At 29.4% G+C, this 24,999-nt stretch overlaps 1 protein-coding gene across 5 annotated transcripts in view; it reads left to right on the top strand.

Annotated features, from left to right (window-relative positions):
* The window catches only part of LOC145265438 (RNA-binding protein 1-like), a 616,457-nt gene that overhangs the window by 80,423 nt on the left and 511,035 nt on the right, over positions 1–24,999 (top strand). The window contains exon 1 of one of the 5 annotated variants that reach the window (XM_080121284.1): positions 6,849–9,244. The exons of the other annotated variants lie outside the window; for them this stretch is intronic. The gene's annotated coding sequence lies outside the window, so the exon portion shown is untranslated. Of the gene's footprint in view, positions 1–6,848; positions 9,245–24,999 lie in introns of those variants that run through there. 5 annotated transcript variants of the gene reach the window in all.

The raw sequence follows: 24,999 nt of genomic DNA on the forward strand, positions 1-24,999 counted from the left end.
AAGCATTGAAAATAACTTTTCATTTTCTTTATTTCTATTTTGTTATTTTTAAAATTGAATTAATTACAGTTTTTCTCTACTATTGTTGAAGGAGACATATAAAAAATTCTGAGGGTTTTTTTTTCTTGGTTGTCCACCCTAGTGTCCAGGCCACTAATATATATATATATATATATATATATATATATATATATATATATATATATATATATATAATGCAATATATGTGTGTGTATGTATGCATATTTTTGGAAGAAGCTGTTTAAATACTTGAACTCACTATTTTTTCTCACTTTTCTCACTGTCAATAATTTGTGTGACTAAATTAGGATTCAAACTTAAGTTGTATTGAAAATAAACAAGTATTTTTTGCTAAGATTTTTAAATTCGAATACACCTCAAAAATCGAGTTATCTCCTATTATTTTTTTTCTAAAGAAATGATAAAAAAATATCAGTAATTGTAAACTTTCTGTTTAATTCCTATTTTAGCGTGACATGGATTTTTTTTTTTACATAGGCATCACCACATTATCAAGGCCAAGAGGCCACTCAAGGATAAGGGTTAAAGAGTGTACAGTAGAAATTGGACAATATAGTAATCATTAGTAATGAAAATTTGGTAAATTTGATAACTTATATGGAACGGCTCATCAAGAACTTATTTACGTTAGACTTGAAGACAACCATATTGGAGTCAGCCGGAAAGCAGGAAAACGGAAGACAATTCCACAGGCGTGCAGTTCTAAGAAAGAAGCTTTGTTCATGCAATCTACGTTTAGGTTTAGGTACAGATAAAGAGTGGGGGGAATTATTGATAGTGTTTACAGCTAGATTTCACTATTAGTCTATAAAAACTAATTTTTATTTACACTACGCTTTAGCTAAACAAACAGGCATTTATTTCTACCAAATGTGAAATACTGTATAAAAAATTTAATTTCAAAAGTAAAAAAAAAATCCCCAAAAAACATGACTTGAGTGTTACCAGCTAGAATTGAATCCGAAAACAAAATTAAAAGCATATCTGCGGAGACCTTATTAAGTGAGCTCCCATTAGTAGGGTAATAAAAAGTTGAAAATAAACTACAAATCTCATTTAACGTAGAAAATGCGTAGAAGATATTTGAAGACATTTAAAGGAGTTACAAGTTCTGATTTCTTTCACTTTGGATCCTCATTTTAGCAACTATTTTAACCAATAAACACCCATAATAAAAAACGAATAAACAACCATAAAAAAACAAATAAACACTCATAAAAAACCCCCAAAAACGAATAAACACCCATAAAAAATGAATACTCATAAAAAACGAATAAACACTCATAAAAAACCCCAAAAAACGAATAAACACCCATAAAAAATGAATACTCATAAAAAACGAATAAACACTCATAAAAAACCCAAAAAAACGAATAAACAACCATAAAAAAATGAATACTCATAAAAAAGGAATTAACACCCATAAAAAAAAACAAATAAACACCCATAAAAAACCGAAATAAACACCCATAAAAAACCGAAATAAACACCCATAAAAAACCCCAAATAAACACCCATAAAAAACGGCCCACAGAAATGCAATCATTTGAGCCATCTCGCACTGCTCTGCAACCTTTTGGAGGAGATGCAATGTGAAAAAATGGAGACAGACATAGTGAGTTTTATAAATGAGATTTCTATTTTTAATTTTTTATATATATTTCTCAATCAATCAATTCTATTATTTCAAGCAAGGAGTTTTTTGAGGGAAAATATCTATTCGCCACTAATTCATCTCAATATTTAATTCTTAATCTTTTCAAATATTTTTTCAGATTTTCTTTTGGACAGAACAGTTGGATAGCACTTTCATGTCCCCTTACAAAGATTAAATTCAAGATATAATGCTACCAAACCTTATATCTAGAATCCTCCTAATTTTGATCAAAATCCATTAGATCTGAAATATTTCAATTTTTAAATGGGAGGTTGTGTTCATATTATGTTCATTTAAAATATTTCTCCAAAATTTAAATTAGGACAATATTTATTAATTGACGTTTAATATCTATTCTTAAAATTTCACAAAAATCGGAGGTACTTGAATTTCTGTAAAGGATTTCCACCCTCTTTTTTTATCCCTTTTGTATAAAACTAAATGGATCTAAATACAGTTCACATTGCAAGTACTTACAGTGTTTCAAAATTTACGATGATCAGTTAATTTATTTTGGATTGAATCCTGCAGATACAAATATCTAAGCATATATATATACCTAAAAATTGTTGAAAAAAAATCATATAACTGAGAGTAGCTAACCTGAAGTGAGGTTGCAAAAAAATACAATCTTCTTCGCGACCTTCTTCTCAGGTCTTGTAACCACAGTAACATAAAAATAAAGGAATGAAGTAACTCTTCACAAAGGAGATAGGTTTTTATAACAATTACCTTACTCTATTAGTATGAATAACCACAAGGCTATTGTTCTTCTTGACTGTTGGAAGAGCATCCTCACCTCCGGCAGCTATACCCAGGTAAGCTATGTATTATTCACTATAAAATAACAATAATTATTAATACTTGTAATTAGCGATCCAGTGTTGCCCAGAATTATATATATTTTCATTTTACACAGAACCCCACAATATTAGCTTCAAGCCCTAATGGATTAAAAAATGATAAATAAAATAAAACTGTAATTTCGAAAGTAAAGTAATATATATTTTCTAATATTAAAATTTCAAATTGAATATGACCAATTAATTTGAAATGTTAAAAATGTATAAAGAAAATTCATTTCTCATGGAAAATCATATTAGTTTATTAGTGACATGTACAAAAAATATTGTTTCATATTTAGTGTGATAGAATATGAACATGCAGATAATGTGAAAAGAAAAAAATCCATCATAAAGATAATAAGACTGCTTAGCATTTGTAAAAAAGTTATTAAGTTTGTTCAGAAATTATGTCCAATTTCTACTGTACACTCTTTAATTCTTATCCTCGAGTGGTCTCAAGGCCTTAATAAGTGGTGATGCCCATATAAAAAAAAATACTTTGGTGATATTATTAAAGCACAGAATGGAGCAGGTGCTAGTGTGGTAGCTAGAATTAAGAAGTTCAGGGAATTTTTGTCATCCACAGAACATTGTCAACTAGGAAAAATCTATCGGAATGCAGGAAATAAAACCTGATAAGTAAGGGTTGACGATGAGAATGGTGTCATGTATATGTAATGCAAGTCTCATATCTGATGATTAAATCTGGACAGGTAGATGCATGCAGAAATAGAAACTTTGAGGGTATGGCCATGTTTAAAGAATGAATGAGAGTTATTGAGTGTGATAGAATAATAGAACTATTAAGGGAAAGTCAAGAAAAAGTGTTTAGGATGGAATTGAGAGAAAAGGGGACAAAAATCTGACTAGACATAGTTTAAGTTGAAAGTCAATTTCTAAAAGCCACCCAACACATGCCAGCATGTAACATGGGCGTTAAACTTATCATGATTGTAATGATGATGATGATGGTGGTGGTCGGCAGTTTCCATAACTCTCGCTTCTCCTAATTTGTCTCTCAGTCCTTGTTTAGAACAAGTGATTTTTCTGACAAAGGGAGAAAGAAAAACTGTATTTTAGGCCAGCAGAATTTTTGCGTTAGCAGTAGCCTGATATGTCGGAAATTTTCTGTTTCTATTTCTATTCTCGTAACCATGTCACTAGTAAGGGTGCTGGAGGTAAACGTTTTTCTGGGCTGATGTTATCCATCTGATAGTCAATGACCCAAACCTTGGACTAACCACTAAGGAGGCCATCCTAACAGCAGGTGCAAAGTACTGGGGCTGCTGTATTGCCATTTGATGAATGGATTCTGGACCATGAGCTATGTTCATCTTCTGTTCTGTCCCCACTAGGATCTTCCAACGACTCAGTTGTCTGTTAAGATAAAAACAAAATGTAACAAATCCTCCGACATACCTCTCCATCCTCCAGTATATTGATACTCTATGGTTGACTGGGATAGCTTGCATACATTTATATCAGATCTACCTCTGCGTTCCATGTTTTAAAGAAATGTGTCCTCCATAGTATCAGACCTGACAAAATGGTTAATTGTAGGTATAGACCACATTATATCCTCCAAAAAATTTCAGCAAAAATCTAACAGCCAGCCTCGGTTCTCTCCAGAAATCACTATTTCCATTGCTTCCAACGCAATAGATGTACTGAGACTAAAGCCGCCTTCATGACTGCCATCAACCATTGTAAAAGAGTAATAAAGAACGCAAGAGAATGTATGTTCAATCGATCAAGTCCAAAGTAACTGAGCAGCAGCTTGGTTCCCACCAATTTTGGCAAATAACAAATAGAATAGAAGTGTGTTCTATCAAAACCATCATCAATGGACCTGAGGTAATCTCGTCAGCATCGACCAAACGTAACTCTTTGCCAAGAACTTTGCAGGTAATTCTACCCTATGCGATCAGGGCCACCAACCACCTGTATTTTCTCCTGTGTCTGAAAACATGCTATGCGCTTTACAAATATCTGTGTGTAATGTTGCCAAATTTATCAAAAACCTTGATTCCAGTAAAGCAACTGCCCCTGATGGCATTCCTATTATAGTGCTGAAAAAGCTTCAACCAGAACTAGCCTCCCCCCCAATACTTACAAAGCTATTTAAGTGTTGTCTTAAGGAGAAATGCTTCCCAACACCCTGGAAAACCTCATTAGTATGTCCCGTATTTAAAAATCCAGGTGATCAGTCATCTTCCTTTTAGTACAGACCAATAAGTCTCCTGTGCGTCATAAATAAGTTGCTAGAATCTGTGTTATATAGACAAGTAATCAACCACCTCAGCAAATATAACCTCCTCAGTGACATGCAATATGGCTTCTGTTCTAATAAATCTACAGCAGATTTGCTAACAGTTATATATCATAGGATTAGTGAATCTCTTGATGGAGGCTTCCTTTCTAAGGCAATTGCTCTTGACATAATTAAGGCCTTTAATAGAGTATGGCATAAAGGTCTACTCCACAAAATCTGGAAATGTCTTTTCAATTACTAAATCATTTCTCTCTGATAGGTTCATGATCGGCAGAAATCAGAAGCTCACAGTATTAATGCTGGAGTCCCTCAGGGATCCATCCTGGGCCCAACTCTCTGATCTACATCAATCCATCCATCCATCCAGCGCGGCTATAGCTGAGATTGAACTCACGAGTTTGTAGTGTAATTCAAATCACGAGTTTGTAGTGTAATTCAAATCTTGTCAGTAGCTGAATACTTGATGCTTCACCAGGGCTGTCAAGGGTATTTTTTATCGTGATCCCTTCACTAGATGGGATGCCTATCATGGCTTAAGAGAGTTCCATCTACCCTCGAGAGAAGGATAGGCCATGCTAGTTTCTCAACCTGGATTTTTACCTCACGATACATATAGCGCCTTGCCTTCCCAAATAATCACCCATCTGGTACTGGCCAGGCTCAATGTTGCTTAACTTCGGTGATCTGGCAAGAACCAGTGTGTCAACATGATTGTGCAATATGTGTTGCATAGTTGGCATGAATTTTGAATGGAGAAACTTAATCATATTTTTGAAAACATTATTTTGTAATAATTTGTATTTAATTTGAAAGTTTAGAAAATGCAAATGATATATTTTATTAAATCATTTTTTTCTAAGACTTTCATAAAGACAACTTATTCATAGAAGTTGTTTTTTTGTTTTTTTGCATTCTGTTGTGGTCTTTGTTTATTTATTTTTTTTACATACATATTTTGATATAGTAAATAGAATGTACTCTCGGTTAAAAATAATGGTTTAATTGGAAATAAACAAAGACAGAAAAAGTTAAAATTTTAGAAGTAGAATGGAAAAGAGAAGGAAAATCATCAGATAGTTTCAATTTATTTTATTAATAAATAGATTTTTTAATTAAAAATTATTGTTCAATCAAGTCCCCATTTTTTTTCTTTTTACTTTAGGATAACAAATTATTATTTCGGTAGAAATATGTGGTTCTTGTCCAGAATTCAACCCAATAAGAAAAAAAAAACCCAAAAGAAAATAAAAAACAAATTCAGAAATGTACCCATCATGAAACAAAAATACCATATTCCAAAAATCGACTAAATTGATCAGAAAAAGTTTATGAGAAGGCGAGGATGGTGTATCTTGCTCTGCCATCTATAATATAAATCTATCCTGTCCATTTAAATGTATGTATGTTTGTATGTCTGCCTAAAACTTTCGACTTTCATGAGATTGGTATCGTTTTGAAGCTCGACCCTTCGGATGACAAATATCGAAAAATTGGCTAAAACATTAATTCCCTCACCCTCAACTGGGCACTTTTATACAGGGAGGGGTCGCTTTTTTCGCTGATATTTTCGAAAGTCATCCCCTCTTTTCGATTGACTAGCTTTAAACCTAGTTTGGCGATGGACGCAGCAGCAAAGACGTCACATTTTGTTTTGTTTTTTTTACATACTTTTCCTCCTTGACAGTACACGTTCAAGCCTGCCTGCCTATTACCACTTTTTTTTTTTTTTTTGCTCAACACACACCTCCAAACACTTGGGCAACACTGGGCACCTAGGCTAGTATTTAAATAAAAGGAGACAACTTAATTTGAATTAAACAGGCCGGATTAGAAGTCAAAATCAACCTTGTAATGGCTACAAATTACTATTAATTGCTAAAAATTGTAAAAAAATAAAAAAGAAAAGATATTCTAGATATATAATTGCTAAAAATTGTAAAAAAAATAACATGCTAATATATATAGAATAAAACTACTTAATCAATTTATGTGATTTTTGGAATATGACATTTTTGATCCGTGATGGATCAAAAATGTCATATTCCAAAAATCTATATCAATGATCTTCCAAATCACATCTTAAGATCATTTGTGGACATTTATGCTGACAACACTACTATCTATGGTAACACTTTAAAGGTCGTAAATGACCAAGTTCTCTCTGATTCTCTCTCCTCTGATCTTTTTTGACAAACTTCTAGGTCTGACCTTTACTCCTGATCTGAGATGGAACACGTACATCAAATCCGTTGCCAGGGTTGCTGGAAAAATGGTAGGATCATTCTACCACCCCAGTAGATATCTCACTGCTGATGCAATTAAGAGCCAAGTACGTCCAAGAATGGAGTACTGTTGCCACATCTGGGCAGGAGTTGCTAGAAAGACTTATCCTGCCTTGACAAAGTTCAAAATAGACTTCATAGCCTAGTGGGTGATGCCCTTTTCTCTTCCCTGCAAACTCTTTCCCACACAAGGGATGTTGTCTATGCTTTATCGTTATTTCCATGGCAAGTGCTCGTCTGAGCTCCAATCTATGGTCCCACCTCGCCAAACTTTCATGAAAAACACTCGTTTAGCTGAAATCACTATCAATAATTTCCTCCACTCTTTATCTGTGCCTAATCCTAAATGTAGATTGATATAATAAACTCTAGTAGGGCTACCCGACGATGCCCAGGTGTGTGGAGGTGTATTAAGGACCTCTGGGGGAGGTGAAGAGAGTTGTTAACAAAAAAAGTTGTAGAGTCGTGGGGTTCCCTGGCGTTGCTTGGGTCGAAATTAGTAGTAGCTGGGGGGGGGGGGGCTAAAAAAGTAGGCAGTTTGGTGGAGAGAGAGAGAAAAAGAAAGTGATAGTATGCAGGCAGGCCCAAACCCGTAATGCGAAGGAGGAAAAATTAAAAAAAAAACATGACGTCTTTGCTGATGTGACCACACTCTGACCAGAAGTTTGGAACGTTGAAATTAAGCAAAAGTAATCCAACCGATATGATGATTTGAAAAAATGGCGACTCAAAAAAACGACCTCTCCTTGTAGGAAACTGCCCAGTTTAGGGCGAAGAAATTAATATTTTTGGCCAATTTTTTTATGTCTGTCGTCTGAAGAGTCGAGCTTTAAAACGATACTGATCTTGTGAGGATCCGTCACCTCTGTCGAAAGTTTTTGCGAGACATACAAACACACACACATACAAACACACACATTTTACCTTTTATATAATAGATGAAAACTAAAAGAATCAATGACTCACAAAAATGTCCATCTATAAAAAATGAAGAATGAAAGAAATTAAAATTAGAAATAGTAGAGGTGGACAGACTCCTATATTTCCTAACAGATGCTATTACAGACCTAAACAATTTAATTTAATATGCTAGAAAAATACTAGCAAAAGATAGAAGACTGTGATTATATGGATACAAATCTGAACAGTACAAACAAAACAGGATCTTTGAAACCAGTGAAAATTAATTTCACCAAAATATAAATGGAGGAAGAACAAAAACATTTCTAGGGCAACATGTGGGAAAGACCACAAAAGAAATACACAGACATCACAAACTTCAGGACATTGAGGAAGGAACAGAAACTGAAATTAAGGAAAAAGTACTGGTCGACCCTGAGAAAAATGGCATACTGTTTTTAAAAATTCATGACCTTACATGAAAGGTTAACACAAAATCTGAGAAGATGTATAGACAAAACATAGCAAAAGAAGAATTATGTTAATATTGAATGACATTGAAAAGGGAACAACCACAAGCAACCACAAACCAATAATGTAGCTACCAACCATGTGGAAAATTTTAAAGGTACAATTGAAAGAACAAATCTATCACTCCCTGAATAATCATGGCCTGCTCTTTAATGAACAGAATGGAAGCTAGAAAGCAGAAAAAAAAAAAAAGGAACACCTGACCTTTTATCTATTATATCGAAAGACCGTGTTGTGTCTTTCTCTTCTCCAATCGACCCAAGATACAGATTCCTGCTCTGTGAATTCGAAGAATCCGGAAGTTAGTTTTGAAATCCTCTAGTTTCAAAAAGCTATTCGCACTTTGTTGAAAATATTGCATGTAGAACATAATCTATTTTCTTAAATATAGAAAGCCCCCGATTGTTTAACTTTTCTTGCACAAAATATATATGGAATTGTTTTATGCAAATAATTATTTCTGTTTATAAGAAAATGATATCCAATGTTTTCATTAATTTAAGTTGATTTAAGAATAACTCAGTTGTTTCAGATCTATCCTGATGCCCAAGTTGCAGCTGAGAGAAGTGATATATCAGCTATCATCAGAGCACCTGCAGAGGAAGAACTTAACCACAATGTCTGACAACAAACGACCAGTCAACGTGGTAAAGGTACTTAGGGTCATGCACGTTTAGTGCACTCTGGGCATCACAGCAGTAATTTCCAGTGACCAGTAAGTGTTTGAATACATTTTGAAGAGTCCATCATTCGACAAAGTAAAAGTGCAGCCACTGGGACTTGGGGTTAGTGTACATTTTCTGGCCTGTGCATTCATCTGGGCCCAGTGCATATTACAATGACACTATAATGCTAATAGTTGTAGGAGCACTAGGAACAGCCTTGAAAACACTGGAAAAAAGATGAGGAAAAATTAGAATGAAAGAGAAGATTGAGACCATAAATGGGCAATGGTGAAAACCTGAAATCTTAAAGAAAATTATTCAATGAGGAAATAAATTAATATAACCAATGAATGCTAATCTGCCACGGATAATGTTAAATAGAAAAAGAACAAAGCATATAGAATAAACATGAAAGTGAAAACGGGCCCCAATCCAATAAATTGACTTCTTCTTCACCCCCTCCTCCCAAAACAAATTCACAGACACACACACATACATGTGGTTACACCAGCCTCGGCTGGTACCACAAAACTGTCATGAAGGGTTACAGAGGAAGAAAAGAATGAGAACACTTACCAGACATTCGTTGGAACAGGTGCAGAGAGTATTATACCCTTGAGGAGGCTTATAACTATTTGAGCCTAGGTAATTGGACAGTGTCAAAACACTGTTAATTCACTGCCCGCATAGCAGCAGCTGAATAGTGCAATGGTTAGAAGCTCCGACTGTCATTTAGGTGGACAGTTTTCGATCCTGGCTTGAGGTAGTTGCTTGTCTAGCCGCACTGATCAACTGTAAAAAAGTACTGTATGTGGATAATACTTTATATATATATATATATATATATATATATATATATATATATATATATATATATATATATATATATAATATATATATATATATATATATAATATTTATATATATGTATATATATTCTATATATATAATATTTATATATATGTATATATATTATATATATATAATATTTATATATATGTATATATATTATATATATATAATATTTATATATATGTATATATATTATATATATATAATATTTATATATATAATATTTATATATATGTATATACATATTATATATATAATATTTATATATATGTATATATATATTATATATATATAATATTTATATATATGTATATATATATATTATATATTTATATATGTATATATATATTATATATATATATAATATTTATATATATGTATATATATATTATATATAATATTTATATATATGTATATATATATATTATATATTTATATATGTATATATATATTATATATATATATATATAATATTTATATATATGTATATATATATTATATATAATATTTATATATATGTATATATATATTATATATATATATATTTATATATATGTATATATATATTATATATATATATAATATTTATATATATGTATATATATATTATATATATATATAATATTTATATATATGTATATATATATATTATATATATATAATATTTATATATATGTATATATATATTATATATATATATATATTTATATATATGTATATATATATATTATATATATATATATTTATATATATGTATATATATTATATATATATATTTATATATCTGTATATATATATTATATATATATATATTTATATATATGTATATATATTATATATATATATTTATATATCTGTATATATATATTATATATATATAATATTTATATATAGGTGTATATATATATTATATATATAATATTTATATATCTGTATATATATATTATATATATATAATATTTATATATATGTATATATATATTATATATATATAATATTTATATATATGTATATATATATTATATATATATAATATTTATATATATGTATATATATATTATATATATATAATATTTATATATATGTATATATATATTATATATATATGCATATATATATTATATATATAATATTTATATATATGCATATATATATTATATATATAATATTTATATATATGTATATATATTATATATATATAATATTTATATATGTATATATATATATTATATATAATATTTATATATATGTATATATATATTATATATATATAATATTTATATATATGTATATATATATTATATATATATATTTATATATATGTATATATATATTATATATATAATACTTATATATATATATTATATATTATATATATATAATATTTATATATATGTATATATATATTATATATATATATATTTATATATATGTATATATATTATATATATATGTATATATATAATATTTATATATATGTATATATATTATATATATGTATATATATAATATTTATATATATGTATATATATTTTATATATATATATATATATATATATATATATACTAGCTGTACCCTGCCACGCGTTGCTGTGGCTCAATTTGGTGTAATGGAAAATTCTAATAAAAAGAGAAAATGCATGTTTCTTATATTCTTAGTACAGCAATCCACTCCAAAAAGTAAAAAGCGAAAATGAAAAAAAATGTTACTCTTTCAGAAATGGATCCTGATCCTCGGGATTACCGTCAATCATGGCTTGGGCTCGACCAACAATCAGTGGATAAAGCTGAACGTAGCAAAAATGTTGAAACGCTAAATGTTTTTTTTTTTTTTTCTGTATACAAAAATGTGAGTTAGTAATTGATATTTGAGTGATTGGGGGAGGGTTACTATACACAGATTCGAAAAAGTTGTCAAAAACAAATAAATGAAAGGTAAGGTAAGTTATATTTCTACCTAACTGGATAATTGTTTAGTGTTTTAATGTAATGTAAAATGTTTAATCGGCTCGAAAAACAGAAATGGTTGCAGACTCTGTTGATTAAGTCAAGTTTGGGAAAGTAAGTTGAAAACTAAAAACAATACAATACAGTGTCAAAAACACACCGAATATATGTTACCATGACATAGGCTGACATAATCGGTGGGTTTGTAGCAGTATTTTGTATAGTTTTTTAGTTTTAACTCACTTTCTCAAACTTAATGTAATCCACAGTGTCCGCCACCATTTGTATCTTTCAAATACACCGATAAACAGTTTTTCGAGCCGACTAAACGTTACATTAAATGAAAAGGGTTTGTATTACTAAACACAGATACAAAGAAGTTGTCAAAAAATAAATATATAACAAATAAATGTTATCAAAGGCAAGAAAAGTAAATGTTCTACCTAACTGGATAAGATTGTAGTGTTTTTATGTAATGTATAATGTTTAATCGGTTCAAAAACATGCAGTGTTTATCAGTATATTTGAAAAATACAAATGGCGGCAGACTGTATCAGACACATTAAGTTTGGGGATATTTTGGGAAAATGAGCTTAAACTTAAAAACTATACAAAATACTATTAGGAACTCACTCAATATATGTTACTGTGACGTAGGCTGACATATAATCAGTGGTTTTAAACTTTTGCTCGATACAGGTAACGACTTTTAAGAGTCTCTTTTAGTGATTACCTGGTTTGAGGATATTTGTACAACTAAATGACAAATCTGCTCCAAAAATCCGGTATTATTTTACTTTAAGGCCTGTCTCATGTTCATATGTAACGAAATATTTTATTGTAGATTTCGGGGTACTAAAAACGAATCTGCAAACCGTTTCCGTCGCAAAAAGAAAGTTTTCATGATATGAAGAAATTACTTTTTCGAAAAGTGGGTGATCACTTTTCAATGTAAATTTAACAGAATGAGCACCCACTTTCTGACCACCTGAAAAAGGGGCATTTTTCTGTGTGTTTTTTGGCTAAAAAGGTTTTTGTTTAATTTCTTTTGCATGGTAATAACCTCTGAACTCTGGGACTATTTTCCATTTCACAGCCGTAGCCTTCGTTTATGCTATGCGCGAGCATAAGTGAAAGCTGTTTAGCCAATAAACATGGGAATGGAAAAGTGATCGCCTACTTGGGTTTGTATTACTGATTCGAAAAAGTTGTCAAAAAACAAATATATAACAATAAATGTTATCAAAGGCAAGATAAGTTACTTTTCTACCTAACTGGATATATTTTTTGTGTTTTTATTCAATTTAACATGTTTATTCAGCTCGAAAAACATGCAGTGTTTACCGATGTATTGGAAAATTCAAAATGGCGCCCGACTGTCTCTTTAACACGGTAAGTGTGGGAAAAGATGTTATAAATAATAAACTAGACAAAATACTATTAAAAAAAAAAACGAATATATGTCAACTTATGTCACGGTAACATATATTGAGCGAATTTCTAACAGTATTTTGTCTAGTTTATTATTTATAATACCTTTTCCCAAGCTTACCCTCTCCGAGAGAGAGTCGGGCGCCATTTTGAATTTTCCAATGCATCGGTAAACACTGCATTAGCAGTATCAGAATTTGGGGGGAATTTTCAGCCGAGTCGCCATTTTGAATAGACACCTATCTTTCTATCAGATTTTAATAATATGAAAACGTAATTTAAACCCGTAAATTTTATTTCAATAAAACGAGCAAAGACCAAATTTTAGTATCATAAAAGCTTTAATAGAGAAATAAACAATTTTATTTATTTTTCCTTCGATTTCTTCACTTAACATTACACGGATTGTCGAACAATAACATTACTTGAATCTTACGATAATTATTTTAACGGCAAAATAAAGAACTTACCTGGTTAATGAGTAAGATATGCTTTCTTTTAATCTTCCTGTATGAGAATTTATTCATATTTATGTATTATAATCCATGTATTTTTTAAATGGAAGGATTTTTCCAACACATATCGTGACAACGCGTGTCTTTCAAGAAAGTTGTAAAGACACCGGATGTTAAAATTATCATTTACTTATGTACGGAAGCCTGTAAGTGTAAAAAAACACTATCTCGATATTGGATTATATTCCTTCAAATTTTCCACTTTTAAAGGTTTTCGGAGGCGCTGAAAACGGAAATAACCATTTATATATACGGCAAACGAAACTAGTAGTTTCCAAGATAAAAAATTTTACAAATGGTCACAAAGTGGGGGGTCACTTTTCTATAATGATGTGACGTCAAATGGGCACCCACTTTATGGCCACATTGCAATGAACAGATTTGGCCGTAATTTTAAAGGAATTTTCGAGGGTGGCTTCATATTGACCCTATATGAATAAAGGGAGATAACTTGTCCTTTTTTTTTTTTGGCACCTTTACGCTATCGTACATGAAAACTGCGATTTTTCATTTTTGGATTTACACAGATTACGAAATGACGAAGATATGCAATGTTATTTTTTTTTTTAATATCTTAAAGAAATACCTGAATTTTTTATTTATTATATATAAATCTGCATTATCGTGTTTCGTCTTTTTTTTTTATATCGAAAAAAAGGAAACCAGGAATTAAATATAAAAATATACACTGACCGAACATTAATGACTGGAAAATTCTAAACAAAAATTAAGCTTCCACGTAAAAAAAGCAAAACAAAAAAAAAAAAACACGTGGTTATCGAAAAAAGAAGGATTTACATTTTGGACTTTACCGGTAAATTTACAGATAAGTGATATTTTTTTGTTGTTTTAAATTTGAGTATTTTATTTATTCATGTTTTATCTTCAATTTGTGATATATAAAACGTGCCAACCAAAATTAATTATTAAAATTCTCATAGACCTTTCAAAATGGGGGAGGGGTGAATTTATAAAACAACGTTTGTCTAAAATATTATATTCAGTTTATCGGAAAGAGCATAAAATTTTACATTCACCCTGAAAAAAACGTAACAATTGAACGAATAGGAAAATTTTGATAGATTTTTAAAGTTTAAAAATTGAAAAATATTCATCTCATAAAAATCAATTGATTTCATTACGTAACAAAATGGCTCCCAGAGCGCACGCATGCACTTTGTAAACACTGTTTTTTAAACAATGAAAAATAATATTTCTATTATTTTTTAAACAACTTAAATAGTTTATTTTGGAAGCATATTCTATAAAAAAATAAATAACCCACTTTAGAAAGAGAAATTACGAGTTTTCTATATTTTAATCGCAGTTTTCTGTTAGGGGTGTCAAAAATTCCCCCCAAATTCTGATACTGCTAACACTGCATGTTTTTCGAGCTGAATAAACATGTTACACTGAATAAAAACACAAAATATATATCCAGTTAGGTAGAAAAGTAACTTATCTTGCTTTTGATAACATTTATGTGTTATATATTTGTTTTTTGACAACTTTTTCGAATCTATGTGTACAGTAATACAAACCTGCTAGGGGTTTGTATTACTGTACACATAGATTCGAAAAAGTTGTCAAAAAACAAATATATAACAAATAAATGTTATCAAAAGCAAGATAAGTTACTTTTCTACCTAACTGGATATATTTTTCGTGTTTTTATTCAATGTAACATGTTTATTCAGCTCGAAAAACATACAGTGTTTACCGATGTATTGGAAAATTCAAGATGGCGTCTGATTCTCTCTTTAACACGGTAAGTTTGGGAAAAGGTGTTATAAATAAAAAACTATACAAAATACTATTAAAAACCCGCCGAACACCTTTTCCCAAACTTACCGTGTTAAAGAGAGAATCAGACGCCATCTTGAATTTTCCAATACATCGGTAAACACTGTATGTTTTTCGAGCTGAATAAACATGTTACATTGAATAAAAACACGAAAAATATATCCAGTTAGGTAGAAAAGTAACTTATCTTGCTTTTGATAACATTTATTTGTTATATATTTGTTTTTTGACAACTTTTTCGAATCTATGTGTACAGTAATACAAACCTGCTAGTGCACTTACCGGGCCGCGCTATTTTGTAAATCGTATTTCCAAGTTTAATTAAAGTTTTATATGTTTTTTTATTCAATTGTAAGGTTAAAGTACAATATATATATATATATATATATATATAATTTAAAAAATAGGGATTTTTTTTTTTTACCCATCTATTAATTAGAAAGTTAACTGTTGTAATTCGAAAGTCGTCCACGTGAAAGGCTAATTTCTACCGGAAATGGCGAATAGTCCCGCAGTTACGAAAAATATTTTTATTTTATTAAATATATTTTTATAATTTGCGATCTTAATAATAAAACTTTAATTAAACGTGGAAATGCGATTTAAAAAATAGCGCAGATCACTCTCTGCATCAGCACCGAAAGTACAGAATAGTTAGAAAACATCCTCCCTCCCCATGTTAAGAATGGCTTTCTAAATAATGTTAATGATTCAGTACTGTTCCTTGTCTGCTTTAAGTTTAACTTTTGTTTAATAAATTGTTAGGTGAAAGTCCAGAATAGTTACAAAACACCCCTATCCCCATGTTAAGAATGGCTTTCTAAATAATAACGTCATTATTTCAGCGGGGTAGCTTCTCTGCATAAGTGCCATGTTTTGTTATTAAATTGTTAGTTGAAAGGACAGAATAGTTACAAAATACCATCCCCATGTCAAGAATGTCTTTCTAAATAACATTATTTCAGCACGGTATTTTCTATGCATACGTACTATCTATTTTTGTTTATTAAAGTGTTTAGGTGAAAGTATAGAATAGATGCAAAACTCCCTCCCCATGTTAAGAATAGCTTTCTAAATAACGGTATTATTTCAGCACAGTACCTTCTCTGCATAAGTACTATCTTTTGTTTATTAAATTGTTAGGTGAAAATATAAAATAGTTACAGAACACTCTCCCTTTCCCATGTTAAGAATGGCTTTCTTAATAGCGTTATTTCAGCACGGTACCTTCTCTGCATAAGTACCATGTTTTATTTATTAAATTATTAGGTGAAAGTACAGTACTCATGCAGAGAGTGATCCGTGTTGTAATAATAACGTTAATATTTAAAAAGCCATTCTTAACATGGGGAGGGGAGGGTGTATTTTAACCTTACAATTGAATAAAAAACATTGTAATTAAACCTGGAAATACGATTTAAAAAATAGCGCGGACAAAAAAAAAAAAAAAACGGGTTTGTATTACTGTACACATAGATTCGAAAAAGTTGTCAAAAAACAAATATATAACAAATAAATGTTATCAAAGGCAAGATAAGTTACTTTTCTACCAAACTGGATATATTTTTTGTGTTTTTATTCAATGTAACATATTTATTCAGCTCGAAAAACATAGTGTTTACCGATGTATTGGAAAATTCAAGATGGCGTCTGATTCTCTCTTTAACACGGTAAGTTTGGGAAAAGGTGTTATAAATAAAAAAAACTATACAAAATACTATTAAAAACCCGCTGAATATATGTCAACCTATGTCACGGTAACATATATTGAGCGAGTTTTTACCAGTATTTTATCTGGGTTTTTATTTATAACACCTTTTCCCAAACTTACCGTGTTAAAGAGAGAATCAGACGCCATCTTGAATTTTCCAATACATCGGTAAACATTGTATGTTTTTCGAGCTGAATAAACATATTACATTGAATAAAAACACGAAAAACATAAATCACATCCCCCCCCCAAACAAATTAGAGTGGTCGGTGTTCTGTAGTAGCGTATCTGGATATTTACCAAAAAAAAATATTTAGGTTTGGCTATAAATTCCTAAACTCATTTCACCCTAAATAATTTAGGTGACTGAAATAGGAATCTAATTGAATCTTTAATTTCCTGAATAGTATGCGAGAATTCATTTTTCTTCGAGTTATATCGAATTCATTAATACGGACTTTAGGGGCTTTTTCTACTGTAAAAATTATTTTTTATTGTTACAAATTACGATGCTTTAAAAAAAGCAAAAATAAATTCTTGCGTTTTTTACTTACTGCTGAAAACCATAACTTTAGTAAAGGTATTTTTTGTTTAAACAAAATAAAACATTTTCACTAAGAGTTAAGTAAAAATAATTAGTTCATTATATTCTGCGATCATTATTTGAAAAATACTGCAATTTTCATTAAAATTCGTTAATTTCCTGATTTTTGGTGAATTTTTAAGTAAAGGGAGGAGTCAAAATGTGTATACATTTTGAGCGTCGGCATTCATTTAGTGTGTACCTACCAAGCGACCACGTGTGGTTAATTTAAATTAAATTTCAATCACATGGTTACATTATCAATAATCATGTAATTAAACCCATTGAAAATTTACCGATATTGTAAACACATTCTGTTTACATTAAGCCTGTAGTGTTTTTTTAGTGATGCAATGTTGTCAACTGAGATTTAAAAAAACCCGCGAGATCAGGAGAATCCTACAATAAAAAATTATAAATATAGTATATTCAATATATAAAATGTTCCGTGTTTTCTCACTATATGTTTCTGGAATTATATTGAAGCGGTTAGCTCCCCAGAAGGCTTACATATTTTATCAGCTAGTTTTGTCTGTTTTTTTCAGAGAGGTTATTTTTTTTTTTTTTTGCAGGAAACAAATCATAAACTCAAACTTTTTATAATAAAAGTTAAATTGAAATATACTGCAAATTAAACATCACAATAATGGTGCAACATATTTTGAAATTAGAAAAATAAAAACCAAAAAAACTTTGTTTCAGCATAGCAAGCGACAAACTTTTTTTTTTTGGCCTTATATAATAAAGAAAAGATGTGCAAATTAAAAAATTTGGGAGATAAACACATGAAATATGTTTTTTTTTGTTTTTTTATTACTTATCGAGTCTCCAGAAAATGAAATCTTTCGTCAATTCGTTGCTGTGAAATGAATCGAACCGGAAGTTCAGTTTTATCAACAGAACAGATTCGCAGTAACGGTTAAAAAAAAAAATTTATTTCATTTAATATTTTAATAATTCGCGAGGTAAATTAATTTTAATAACATAAAAACATACCTTGACTCTAAAGATGGGTTGTCTGAAAATTTCAAATACATTGGTAACATAGAAATATGGTTTTATTCGTTTGGAACGAACCAAATTTACATTTTTATATATATAGATTATATATATATATATATATATATATATATATATATATATATATATATATATATATATATTTTATATATATATAATATTTATATATATATATATTATGTATATAATATTTATATATATATTATATATATATTATATATATATATATATATAATATTTATATATATATATATATATTTTATATATATATAATATTTATATATATATTATGTATATAATATTTATATATATATATTAGATATATTATATATATATATTATATTATGTATATAATATTTATATATATATATATATATATATTTTATATATATATATATTATATATATATATAATATTTATATATATATATATATATATTTTATATATATATAATATATATATATATTATGTATATAATATTTATATATATATATTATATATATTATATATATATTATATATATATATATAATATTTATATATATATGTATATAATATTTATATATATATGTATATAATATTTATATATATATATTATATATATTATATATATATTATATATATATATATATAATATTTATATATATATGTATATATTTTATATATATATAATATATATATTAAGTAATGTGATTTATAATATAAAATTTAAAAATTTAAAAAAATTTTAAAATTTAAAAAAATTTTAAAATTTAAAAATCAAATTTTAATTAAATTAAAAATCAGTTTCATAAGAAGGAACAACAACAAAATCAATTATCTGTACGATCGTTTCGGAAATCCGTGCTTTTTATTGTGGTATACATGAAGTTATGTAGAACAATTATATATAGTTTTTTGGTAAGCAAGGTCTCCTCATCAGCAAATTTAGGAGGGTTTTTATTGAATTTTTTAAAATATTAGATAAGAACTTTAAAGCCCCCCATAGATATAATAAAATTTTCAATATGAACACAATTAAAGTCTCTTACTCTACTATGCCTAACCTTCATCAGAAAATAATTAGCTCTAATAATAAGAAAATTAATAAACTACAAAATACAACTATACAAAATACATGGGACTGTAACTGTAGAAGAAAAAATAAATGTCCCCGCTCATGTAAAATTAAAAATGTTATCTATAGCTGCACAGTATCAAAAACTCCAAATCTACAAGAACCTATTAACAGCCATAACTCAAATACCAGATTAAATAATAACACCAACTTAAATCAATCTACCGATCAATTACTAATCAACCCACCACATAATAATCCAACAATAGACCTAACGGAAAATAATCACAACAATCAAGAGGTAATATATATTGGTTCCACATCTGGCCTAATAAAACATAGAATTTCAACGCACAAACATTCTTTTAAAAATAACTCTCTATCAAATCAAACTACTCTATCCAACTATATTTGGCAACTAAAAAACAGCAATATTTCTTTCAACTTAAAATGGCAAATAATTGAGACCTGCAAATCATATAAACCAGGAGATAAATTTTGTGCACTATGTACAAAAGAGACCCTAAAAATTTTAAAATATGAAGATATAAAAAGTAGAACCAAACTATTAAATTCAAGACAGGAGCTTCTGACATGTAGTCATAAACGTTGGTTTAAATTTAATAAATATAAACCACCTTAAATCATTAAAAATTACTTATTAGTAAAAATAGATTACAATTATTATTATATATATATTTTTTTTTTTAATACATTAAGTTAGACAAATTACCTCCCTTAGACCCGTAAAACAAATAATAAATAAAGTCAAGAACACATGACAATTATCTCCCCTTAAAAACTTGTAATAGAAATATTCTCTCTCTATATATAAACTGTAGCGTCTTTAAATCAAAAATACGCTAACGGAAACAATTTATTGCACGAGCGTTGCCCTTTTAAAATTCATCATTCAATAAAATAAAAAGCTATAGCAAACATCTAAATGACTACTTTAAACACAGTTCCTGATTTCAAAAAAAGAAAAATTAAAAGGTAACCATCTCTATATATTTTTAAATCAAATTTATTATGTAAATTCAAAAATATATATTTTTCTCTACTTATTTCTATCTCTAACCCATATTAATTTTCTTATAAATTTTAAATCCAAACCTTTTATTTCAATTTTTTCAGATTCATCTGCCTTACTTTTAATGCTAGGTTTATTTATGGTGTCTTTTAAATTCAATAAAAACCCTCCTAAATTTGCTGATGAGGAGACCTTGCTTACCAAAAAACTATATATAATTGTTCTACATAACTTCATGTATACCACAATAAAAAGCACGGATTTCTGAAACGATCGTACAGATAATTGATTTTGTTGTTGTTCCTTCTTATGAAACTGATTTTTAATTTAATTAGAATTTGATTTTTAAACTTTAAAATTTTTTTAAATTTTTAAATTTTAAATTATAAATCACATTACTTAATATTGAATTAGCTCTAGGACATTTAACTATCGAGCTTATTATATATCTAAATTACAACGAGCACTTTCTATTTCCTGTATTTTAATTAAACTAGTAATTTCACTGTTACATTAAAATACACTGAGCTCTTTAGACTATTGTTCTAATCTCCTTTAAATTATATAATATATATATATATATATATATTATGTATATAATATTTATATATATATATATTATATATATATATATAATATTTATATATATATATATATTTTATATATATATAATATATATATATATTATGTATATAATATTTATATATATATATATATTATGTATATATAATATATATATATATATATATATATATATATATATATATATATATATATATATATATATATACTAGCATTTCGGCCCGGCGTTGCCCGGCTGTTTGGAGGTGTATGCTGAGAAAAAGAAAAAAGGTCAATTTTGACCCCTTAATATTTATTGTTTTGGGCTCAAATTAAGTTTATTAAGTTAGATCCCTGTCCAAGGAACCTATATCTAAAATTTCAAGTGTTTACACCCAAAATTTTCGGAGGAGTTTGGTAGATTTCTCAAAGGTCAAATCGTTGAACTTTGCCCCCTTAGCCGACAAAATTTCTGGCCGAAAACCGATCACATCGATTTTCTCAAATGTCAGTACCCTATATATCAAATTTAGAGTCTGTAGACTAAAAATTGACAGAGTTATTGCATAGGAAAATGTACACAGACATACACACACACAGACACTTTCACTTTTATATATATATATATATATATATATATATATAATGTTTATATATATATATATATATATATAATATTTATATATATATGTCAGGTCTGTATGTCGATGACTAAAATATATTTTATAAAGCTCCCCTCTTCGGTAGAGCACTCTTGTAAATTATCTTACTCGCTACTTAATTTAGCTGAAATAATGCGAAGCTCGCGATTTGTTTACAAACAAACGTTTGAGCCTTCTACGAGTAGCGGACGGACGTTTATTTAAATAGACGTTCGGACAATTTAATTTCGGCCACCGATTCCGTAGTCAGGGGGTAGGACTGCCGACTGTCATCACGACGGTTCTAGGTTCGATCCTCGGCTTGGGAGAGGTGTTAGTCTAGCGGCACTGATGAGTTGTGAAACAACGAAACAGGTCTGTATGTCGATGACTAAAATATATTTTATAAAGCTCCCCTCTTCGGTAGAGCACTCTTGTAAATTATCTTACTCGCTACTTAATTTAGCTGAAATAATGCGAAGCTCGCGATTTGTTTACAAACAAACGTTTGAGCCCTCTACGAGTAGAGGACGGACGTTTATTTAAATAGACGTTCGGACAATTTAATTTCGGCCACCGATTCCGTAGTCAGGGGGTAGGACTGCCGACTGTCATCACGACGGTTCTAGGTTCGATCCTCGGCTTGGGAGAGGTGTTAGTCTAGCGGCCCTGATGAGTTGTGAAACAACGAAACAGGTCTGTATGTCGATGACTAAAATATATTTTATAAAGCTCCCCTCTTCGGTAGAGCACTCTTGTAAATTATCTTACTCGCTACTTAATTTAGCTGAAATAATACGAAGCTCGCGATTTGTTTACAAACAAACGTTTGAGCCCTCTACGAGTAGCGGACGGACGTTTATTTAAATAGACGTTCGGACAATTTAATTTCGGCCACCGATTCCGTAGTCAGGGGGTAGGACTGCCGACTGTCATCACGACGGTTCTAGGTTCGATCCTCGGCTTGGGAGAGGTGTTAGTCTAGCGGCACTGATGAGTTGTGAAACAACGAAACAGGTCTGTATGTCGATGACTAAAATATATTTTATAAAGCTCCCCTCTTCGGTAGAGCACTCTTGTAAATTATCTTACTCGCTACTTAATTTAGCTGAAATAATGCGAAGCTCGCGATTTGTTTACAAACAAACGTTTGAGCCCTCTACGAGTAGCGGACGGACGTTTATTTAAATAGACGTTCGGACAATTTAATTTCGGCCACCGATTCCGTAGTCAGGGGGTAGGACTGCCGACTGTCATCACGACGGTTCTAGGTTCGATCCTCGGCTTGGGAGAGGTGTAAGTCTAGCGGCACTGATGAGTTGTGAAACAACGAAACAGGTCTGTATGTCGATGACTAAAATATATTTTATAAAGCTCCCCTCTTCGGTAGAGCACTCTTGTAAATTATCTTACTCGCTACTTAATTTAGCTGAAATAATGCGAAGCTCGCGATTTGTTTACAAACAAACGTTTGAGCCCTCTACGAGTAGCGGACGGACGTTTATTTAAATAGACGTTCGGACAATTTAATTTCGGCCACCGATTCCGTAGTCAGGGGGTAGGACTGCCGACTGTCATCACGACGGTTCTAGGTTCGATCCTCGGCTTGGGAGAGGTGTAAGTCTAGCGGCACTGATGAGTTGTGAAACAACGAAACAGGTCTGTATGTCGATGACTAAAATATATTTTATAAAGCTCCCCTCTTCGGTAGAGCACTCTTGTAAATTATCTTACTCGCTACTTAATTTAGCTGAAATAATGCGAAGCTCGCGATTTGTTTACAAACAAACGTTTGAGCCCTCTACGAGTAGCGGACGGACGTTTATTTAAATAGACGTTCGGACAATTTAATTTCGGCCACCGATTCCGTAGTCAGGGGGTAGGACTGCCGACTGTCATCACGACGGTTCTAGGTTCGATCCTCGGCTTGGGAGAGGTGTAAGTCTAGCGGCACTGATGAGTTGTGAAACAACGAAACAGGTCTGTATGTTGATGACTAAAATATATTTTATAATATTTACATATATAAATATATATATATATATATATATATATATATATATATATAATGTTTATATATATATATATAATATTTATATATATATGTATATAGTATTTACATATATATAATATTTATATATATATGTATATAGTATTTACATACATATATATAATATTTATATATATATGTATATAGTATTTACATATATATAATATTTATATATATATGTATATAGTATTTACATATATAATATATATATTTATATATATAAATATATATATATATATATAATATTTATGTATAAATAATATTTATATATATATATATATATATATATATATATATATATATATATATATATATATATATATATATATTATATTCTAGCATTTCGGCCCGGCGTTGCCCGGGTGTTTGGAGGTGTATGCTGAGCAAAAAAAACAAAAAAACAAAAAACAGTCATTTTTTTAAAATTTGACTCCTATTATGACCCCTTAAAATTATTGTTTTGGGCTCAAATCAAGTTATTTATTTAGATCCATGTCCAAGGAACCTTTATCTAAAATTTCAAGTGTTCAGAGTTGTCAAAGGTCAAATTGTTGGACCCCTTAACAGCCAAATTTCTGGCCGAAAACCAATCACGTAGATTT

The sequence above is a fragment of the Euprymna scolopes genome, chromosome 40 (assembly GCF_053919585.1).
Source record: "Euprymna scolopes isolate OS-2025 chromosome 40, ASM5391958v1, whole genome shotgun sequence".
Classification (NCBI taxonomy): Eukaryota; Metazoa; Mollusca; class Cephalopoda; order Sepiida; family Sepiolidae; genus Euprymna; species Euprymna scolopes.